The 9,480-nt window shown below is 39.0% G+C and overlaps 1 long non-coding RNA gene across 7 annotated transcripts; it reads left to right on the forward strand.

Annotated features, from left to right (window-relative positions):
- Positions 1-455: 455 nt before the first annotated feature.
- On the forward strand, positions 456-9,480 carry LOC143122773 (uncharacterized). Of its 7 annotated transcripts, XR_012986757.1 has the most exons (6): positions 474-848; positions 1,166-1,318; positions 1,665-1,708; positions 1,899-2,217; positions 5,482-5,528; positions 8,592-9,480. It is a non-coding gene; the product is annotated as an uncharacterized LOC143122773 (long non-coding RNA). The 7 variants fall into 7 exon arrangements; XR_012986759.1 differs by having other exon boundaries at positions 458-848; positions 1,166-1,717; XR_012986754.1 differs by having other exon boundaries at positions 461-848; positions 1,166-2,006; positions 2,119-2,217.

The following is a 9,480-nucleotide window of genomic DNA, read 5'->3' on the forward strand; positions in this document are numbered from 1 at the left end:
TTAACCTCCTGATACAGAACAAGTCCGGCCAGTTCTCTCCAGGGAGCGTCTGAAATGGACATGAAGGACATGGCAAGTGAATAAAACTCAACTCAAGTTCCTTTGTTTACTAAATATGAGTTGTTTGCACTATACAATTTATCTTGAGGTTTGGAGGTATCTGTATAACATTTGTATGGAGTCCTATTTGTGGCCCTATTTATAGCAGTTTAATGTAGGAGCAGAAAGGTGATCTCAGTGCCCATTTCCAACCGTTGATCCATGTATTCGGCCCAGAGTTGAATATTTACCAAGTTATGGTTTGCTGAATATGGTATTGAATAAAAATGTTAGCTTCTTTTGACCACTACTTTTGAAAACTGGTTGAACAAGTAAATATCTAAACACTTATGGACTGAAAGCATTTCCTGTTAGTTATTTTCCACCTGCATCCCCTAGCCCACATCCCAACTCGTTTGGTTGGCCACCTCGGTCACTTACAAGCACACCTCCTCAAAACACACTAACATACCATGCACAAACACAGAAACACAAGATACATAGAGTAAATTAATGCCCTACTGTACATACACTTACATTAATTTAGAGGGAGGTCCAAGAGAGAGGAAGAGTGAGACCTGGATTCTGACATCGGTGTTATTTTCATTCATACAGTACATGCTGTATAACTATACCTAGAGGAGAAATGAATGAATGGAGAGGAAAGAATCAACATTCATGACAAGATCAGTTGTTTTGCTGTTGATAGTATCAACACAACTTAACCTCCTGATACAGAACAAGCCCGGCCAGTTCTCTCCAGGGAGCGTCTGAAACTCAAGGACAGGACAAGAGAATAAAACTCAACTGTAAGTTCCTTTGTTTACTAAATATGACTTGTATGCACTATACAATTTCTTTTGGGGTTTGGAGGTTTCTGTATGTAACATTTGTAATGTTTGTATGGAGTCCTATTTGTGGTCCTATTAATAGCAGTTTAAATAAGAGCAGAATGACGATCTCAGTGCCCATACCTTTTACGGTATATTAAGGTGTTTTACTCTGCCTGAAGAAGGTCATCTGACCGAAAGCTTGCACATAGACTAAAAAAAACTTGTTTGCAAAGACTTGAGTGTGTAGATTTTTCTTTACTTTTCATGGTATATTAAGGCAAAATTGTGGTTAGTTCTATAGAAGAGAAATACATGAATGGAGACAGAACAGAAGACAGAAGTCCAGCCAGTTCTCTACATGGAGCGTCTGAGACAAACAATTGTTTTGATAGATTCTGGACTATATATTAGATGAGAGAAAGAAAGAGTCACACATTCATGACAAGGTCAGTAATTCTAGGCATTTCACTTTTGATTGTATGGACAGGACTAGACTTTCACTTGGAAGGTTGTATCAGAACATTCTACCGGTAGTTTGAATTTTGCTTATTTTGTGTACATTTTAAGGTATTGTACCAAAACAGTATTGATATATCCGTCCTTTCAAACACCTCAAATGTTCAGAAAAGCTTGGATGGATACTCAAGATTAAGTGCATATGTCAACCCAAGCAGTAAGCAGCATGCTTTTGGCCAGATTTCCAAGATGGGTTAGGACTGGTATTCCCTCAATGATGATTCCTACTGCATCCGGCTCATGACAGACATTCATGCTCATATTCTTCACTTTCAGGTCCTTAGGAACAGTGGTCTCTGCAACCCCCCTTTGAAAAGAAAGTAATTAATGTAATTTAACATTACAAAGGGCCATTATTCCGTGTATTGGTGTTGCATTAAAGTTAATCATTCTTGTCTTGTTCACCAGGATAATCCTCACTTGTATTTTAAGTGTATGTTTTAAAGGGCTTTCTGGCTTGTATTCAAAAGGCTTGAGATAGCTAACTCTTTTTTTTATCCCCATTGACAGATGGGATGGCCCTGTAAATGTTCAGCACTGTGGTACCAGGAAAGAGTGACATTTTAAAGAATTATAGACTGCGTCATGGGACCTTTGGACACAGCCATGCCTTGCCTTGTAAAATCTCACATTTCAAGATAACACCCAGAAGCTACATCCCTTAACAAACCTCGTCTTTCATTTATCTGCGCAACAAACATAATTTATTCATTATTGTTCCATTAACTAGGACTCAAGTGCCACTGCAGTGAGGAAGAGAGATGTCACTCTGAGATGCCTCTTTGAGTATATGGGAGAGAGTGGACAGGAGCTCATCTCTGATTACTGTGTAAGTATTGTTTCAAAGCAGGTTTGGGTCAGTTTGGTGAAGGTGAGGGAAATTTGGTCTCTGCATTTATCCCAATCTGTGAATCAGTGAAACACACTCAGCACACAGTGAACACACAGTGAGGTGAAGCACACACTAATCCCAACGCAGTGAGCTGCCTGCTACAGCGGTGCTCGGGGAGGTGCCTTGCTCAAGGGCACTTCAGCCGTTCCTACTGGTCGGGGTTTGAACCGGCAACCCTCTGGATACAAGTCCAAAGCGCTAACCAGTAGGCCATGGCTGCCCCCAAAATTGCCCAAAATTGTTTAAATTGTGCTGACTGTGAATGTGAACTGACTGAACCAGCATTTGGCAGGTAGAGGTGGAGTATTTGTGTGTATTTTTGTGTGTTTATTTGTATGAGTGTCTTAATTAATTATAATGATTTTGGCAGCAGTGGCTCAGGAGGTAAAGGGGTCATCTTGTAGTCCCTGATATTTGTTGTATTTGTTTGTTTACTTAATTAGAGTTGTTAATAATAATCTATTGTGAAACACATATATTGATTAGAAAAAGAATAACTGAACTACATGCAAGTCATTCACCCTTTCATAGCATTAACTTGGAATGTGCTCAGAAACAATTAGCTATTGCAGAATTAATTTGACATTACAGATAAGCCACTGCCATCATATTGCTTTAGTATAGATACCAGTAAACAAGGCAAATATTGGGTGATGTTGATGTTAAGCTATATTGTTCATTGCACCCCTACAATTTAGCTAATTCATATTTTGCACTACATCTTAGCAAAATCCTTTGTGTGTGTGTGTGTGTGTGTGTGTGTGTGTGTGTGTGTGTTCTATGTATTCATATGTTATCTTTTCTTGTGTTTCTATGCAGGCTTGCTGACTGTAAGCTCACAGATACATTGTGTAGGATTGTGACTTGAGTTCTACAGTCACCAAACTTCCTGATACTGCTTGACTCGAGTGACAATTACCTGGGTGATTCTGGAGTTACTTCTAGCTGCAGTGTAGCCTATATCCTTAGCAATAAGTAGATGCAGCATATTGGGTCTTGAAATATTCACAGGAATCCAAAGAAATTAAATATTCATGTTGTTTTATCCAATATTAGTTGTGCAGATGTATAGTCCATCTTATACACACCCATGGAACCAACAAAGAAAATGCAAAAATAGAGATTTTTGTGAAATTATTCCATATTTTGTGTAGTCATTCTATATCAGAACCTCTGACATACAATCCAAATAGTCAAGAAACCGCAGAGTGTCACCTTTCATTTGAGACCAGCATTATGCTTCTACACCAAGAGGTTGCCACACAGTAAGGCTTTTACTATCAGTATGCGTTTTGGGTAACCAAAAGTCCTATGAGGAGTTTCCATAGGGCATTACAAAATGTATGAGCATACCATAGTCTAAAGTACTAATTTTTCATTCTATATTGATCTACTCTTGCATGCAGCTGCAAACAGCTTCACAAGACCTGCTACTAGGGCTCAGTTGTGTTTCTAAATATCAAGTGACCTAGAGTGCTAAAATGTGGTCAGTTCAGAGATGCTTGTTATCCGGCAGAAAGAAAAAAACAATATTCTAGCCTCTGTAACTCTGTGCCAGTACATCCCACAGCTATCCTGATTGCGTCCTCGGAAACTACGGGGTCTTAGCTTTCTATTTTTTCCATTTTTCTATATGATGGTAGGCCAAAAGAGGGAGGACACAGTGCCCTCTGAAGTAGGCACAGTCAAATGTTGGGGGGGGGGGGGGAGCCTAGAGATGGCCCAACAGGTTAAGGGGAAGATTTAAAAAGAGAGACTATATTTTATGTAAATTTCCAAGCCTGTACTTTGTTACTTTTACTTGAGTAAAGAAGTTAAATCAGTACTTCTACTTTTATTTTACCAGAGTATTTTTTAACAAAAGTATAATTACTTATATTTGAGTACGGGAAGTGAGTACTTTTGCCATCTCTGCAATATAGACACAATAAATGCATAAGACATATATATTCTTCCATGTTATATTTTATTGTGCTCTTATTCAGGCTTGCATAAGAAAAGAGCTTCAAAGAGGAAAAGAGCTTCAAACTGAGCGAGGTCTCACACACGTATCGACACGTACAGACGCTAGGCGGAGCTTCGTAGAGAAAAAGCACTCAGGCTTGCCTGGTGTCCCTTTAACATCCCACCCACCCACACGGTGATGGTAGCAGATACTGTATGCAGAAAAGTACAATGAAATTGACTCTCTCTCTCTCTCTCGGGCTTTGAGTGATTTATTTGCATGGCTAGCCCGATGCCGAAGCACCACCATTGAAAAAGCTGTTGGTAGCATCGGCTAACTAGCGCCAGATTTTGGAGTGCAGGGGACAAGCCGAGATGGGCTATGAGACATACGTTCACACTCGGTATCATGTTTCAATACACTTTAGGTCAATATCACACCGGAATTCTCCTTTAAGTATGTTGCACATCTCCATTGTGGAGACCATAGTTATTTATGTATACCTACATAGCATAGTGTCCTATTTTGGTGTATTTTGATAGCTGTTTACACAGAAGTATATCCCTTTGATGCAGCATCCGATAATATTTAAATGGTTCCTTTACTAAAGTTGTCCAGAGAAATTATGGGAAGGTCAAAGGTATGTTTAAATTTGCAAACCTAGGCAAATTGTTAGTAACCTTTGCAAAAAGTTTTCTGTTTGCCTTGAGTTATCCACAAACATTTGCAAACACTCAGTGGAGCTCGACAAAGGGCTATTTCTAAAATGAAATCTGTACACAAAATTATTTTAAACTGTTCCATAGGCTTCATTTGAATGGTATCAACTTTAGTAAATGTGTCAGGATCTGGCCCGGACCGTTGAGTTTGTGCCACCCTGGTGGCCATTTTGTGTGTTGTCCTGTGTTTGTTTTTGCCTGTTCCCCATGTGCTTTGTGTTACCTGCCTTTCACCTGTCTTTGTCTCCGCCCCATCTCCTTATTTGGTCTGTGTGTGTGTGTGTGTGTGTGTGTGTGTGTATGTGTGTGTGTGTGTGTGAGAGATAAAGTGTGTTTTCTGTCAAGAAGAGTCTTGCGCATGGGTCCTATATTTGTAACCCTGACAAAATGATTGGTTGAGCCAGGAAGCAGACTGTAGGAAAGCAGACTGTAGGAAAATAAATCACCTGGCATTTCACAGGTGGCACAAACAGAAAAACAGCAGTGGTTGACATCTGTCAAATGGTACATGTTTGTAATGTTTTGTTTTTCTTACAGAACTGACCATGCTTCTTTAGACAGGGCACGGCCACGTTTGCTGAGATGTAAGTTTTTATTGTTTATTTTTGTATTTGTGATCATGTGATTTGTGATCATTGACATGTTTTAGTATGGTATGCTTAAATGTGTGTATCAATGTCTGATAGCAATATGTGTTTGTGTATTTGGCTCGATGGTGTTTTATGCCCCCAACGTTGTCTTCCAGGCAGCGTGGCCAAATACCAAGAAACGTGTATGTTAAAACAAGATTTGCTGACCTGTGTGTGTGTTTTAAAAAGTGGCGTGCCACAATATATGATTTATGTGTGGGTGTTCAAATGTGCTTTAATGTGTGTGTGTGTGTCTGTGTGTGTGGTGTATATATATATATATATATATATATATATATATATATATACAGTACCCTCCAGAATTATTGGCACCTCAGCTAAAGTTGATTAAAAACTCATCCCACTATTTTTCTATGGAGTTTAGATCCGGGGACTGAGATGGCAATGGCCGAAGCTTGATTTTGTGTTCAGTAAACCATATTTGTTTTGATCTGGACGATTGTTTTGGTTCATTGACCTGATGAATGATCCAATCATGACCAACTTTTAGTGTCTTGGCAGAGATTGACAGATTTACTTTGAAAATGTTCAGGTTTTTCTTGTTGTTCAGGATACCATGCACCTTAATTAGATTCCCAAGGCCCTGGGAATAAAAACAGCCCCCACAATAGCACAGCACCTAATTCTCATTAGGTATGGAATTCTTTTCAGTATAGTCATTCTTCTATAGATGCCATGTTTCTAGCCATAGAGTGCAATTTTCATTTCATCTGACAATAGACCACACTTCCAGACATCATCACTGTACCATTAGTAACTCTTGCCGTTTACCTTTGTAATTAAATGACTGGACAGGCTATTACCTAGAATACCCTCTAAATAAGCTATTAGCAATGAGGTCACTTTTGAAGATGTTTTTGGGGACTTGGTGACCCCAAGATGACACCTTTGTCTGTAACTCTCCAATAGGGGTTCTTGGAATTGTTTGCCTATCTTTCCATCCTCCATACTGCACATGGGGGCAAGATAACCTTGGGACTTCGTCCAAGCATGTTTGTCACATTTCCAGTTGATTAGAACCATTGGGTCATTGTTTTATCTGTAAATATAGGCATTTTTACAAATGTCGACACACTTTCTTTTTATATACAATATAATGTAGGGTCACTAGGCTGTGCGGGCCAGGAATCCAGGTAGGGGGACAGTAATAGGCAATGATAGGGCAGTCGTAGGAATGGGACTAGATGAGTGAGGTGAGGGCCAAGCACATGGATGGCTGATGACTGGTGATGATATACCTCACAAGGTAAGGGGGAAGAAAGAGAGATGCAGAGTGGGTTAGTATTACTGAAAATCAAAATGGTTAATGTCAATAAGTAAATCAGTGGTACTATATTGTTACAGTATACCATATTGAGAATAGGCAAAAGAGGGAGGGGAGAGAGGGGGGGTTGTACAGCATGTCACATGAAAAGTCCATGACGGCACTATGCTATAGCACCATAACTAGGACATGGTGAGGGGTAGTCGACACCAGCGCAGGTATGGTCAGTGACCACCATCGCCCGGATGACTGGGGTGCCAGTCACAGCAGGGTGGTCCATTCCAAAATCCCTGAGGTGGGTGAAGTTCTACACTGCACCATACCTAACTATGGGAGGCAGTAAAGGGGTATGTTTTAAGTCTAGACTTAAAAAAGTGAGGGTGTGTGCTAATCAAATTGAGTAAGGGAGATTATTCCAGAGGAGGGGTGTGCAATAGCTGAAAGCTCTGCCTCCTACTGTAGTTTTTGAGATTCTTGGAATTACAAGAAGGCCAGTGTTCTGTGATTGTAGCGGTCTGGGTTGGTTATATGGGACTAGGAGATCTTTAATATATTCTGGTGCCCGGCCATTTATGGCTTTGTATATGTTAGAAAAAATATATATCTATATGTGAATGTGTGTTGTCACTTAACGCGTTTTCATTCCTATAGTTTGGCTATTTGGTCTGCAGCAGGCAATTAATTGGTACAATGTTGCAAACAAACTTTGGTCCGGTTCCGTTTTACACACACATTGTTTCTAGGTGGACCAAACTGCGTGGAAATTGAGCAGACAGCTCCCTCAGGTGTTTTTCCCGGCTATTTCGAGCTATTTCATTGTACCCACTGGAGTGACAGTTTCACAGGGCGATCTTGGCTCATTGTTTGCATTTATGACTTTTGGCAAATTGTGGAGATTGGAAACGAGTCATGACTGCAGCTAGAAAAATTATCTGATTTGAGCTGCCATGTAGGCTACGACCATATATGTATGAAACATTGTTTGTATCTCCTCACGCATCCATATTTGTCCATGTTTCCCGTTATTAGGACCAACCGTGCATGCCATTTATTTACGATGTGAATAGGAAATGAAATACCTAATTGTACCAACGATCCAGTGATCTTAAAGGGGAAATCCGGCCATTTTTAACTCCAAAATAATTTTCCTTAGGGTCACCCCGTGTTGGGGAAAGCAAAAAACCTGACAAAAATTGATTCAATGAAGCCAGAGATCTGCCCTGGCATATAAGCGTGTTTGGGACCTCTAAACACACTCATTCTAAAACCATTCCAAGAGCTATGGAACACAAGTTGGTTCCTTACGAGACACCACCGTGCTCGTTTAGCTCAAATAGTGTGGCAAAGCATTATAAACGTTGTGTTTTTGCATGGAGTCACTCACCTCAGAGTACCCCGTTGACATATCCAGAAAATCCTTTGCACACTCTCAGCCACTAGCCACATAATTTAAACCTTTTTCCTTGGTGTTTTGATTTGTTTGCAAAAAGAAACGATGAGCAGTGCAGTCATCATGTCCATAGTTATAACTATGTAACTATGTATATCCATAGTTATGACTATGACATCAAAAGGTTGATGATGATTACTTGTGCCAAAAATGAGTTGAAATCAAACACTTTGCCTGTTTTGTATTAAATACCGATATATTGTATATTGAATATTGTATATTGTATACTAAACAAACCTCTATCCTCTCCTCTCTCACTTTCTTTTCATTCATTCTTTCCAAGGTTGGCTCTTCACTCCTCAGTGTCCCTGTGTCAGATCACATGACCTCCTCATGCTGCAGAAAAAACAGAGTCAGAGTCACACACTCCTGTTCATACACATGAATGCTAAGATGCTACTGAAATATTGACATGTGTATTCCATTCATACATCACTGCTTTTATTATACATTGGAATGATCATGCTGTAACAGAGTTACACTAGATCACAAATTTAAGAACACCATGTCAGTTTGTATGTGCCTACTGTGTTTAAATGGTAACACAAAATTATCTGGTGAATTTACATCTTTACAATATGACTTTAAAGCCAGAAAGTGCTAGGTAACGGAGTTACAGAAAATTAACATCACTTTTTCCAACAAAAGTCAATATCATCAAACATGAGGTTCTTATAACATTACAAAAGCACCCTTTGACATGTGACACGTGACTCACTTTTGACGTACTTATGAAACATATGAAACATATATGTCATGGTAACATAAGCTACAAATGTTTCTATTGTTAAAACAATATTTCATTTTGTAAATTATTCCCAAACATATATGAAATGTTCATGTATTCATTAGTATTAGTATGTTTAATCATAATGAAAGAAAAAAAATGCAAAGTAGATGTACCGTATATCGGTACAATACATGCTTTATTATTAATTATTACTATTATATTATGGTTGTATGTGTGTATAATGGTGGGGGGGCATGTTATGTGTGTGTGTAATATAAAGTTTTATTTTTTACTCTAGATGTTAACATGCACGTGATCTTCCCCACATATGCTTTTTTCTTCATATTTTGTGATTTACCTATTTGTGTGCTTGTGTGCGCTAAAACATGCTTGTTTTTTTCTGACTTCAAATGTCTAAATTAAATATTCTTAAAGTATATAA

The sequence above is a fragment of the Alosa pseudoharengus genome, unplaced genomic scaffold (assembly GCF_046254945.1).
Source record: "Alosa pseudoharengus isolate Yale_2024_CS ecotype anadromous, Long Island Sound unplaced genomic scaffold, YU_APseudo_1.1 YU_APseudo_1.1_scf_1, whole genome shotgun sequence".
Lineage (NCBI taxonomy): Eukaryota > Metazoa > Chordata > Actinopteri > Clupeiformes > Clupeidae > Alosa > Alosa pseudoharengus.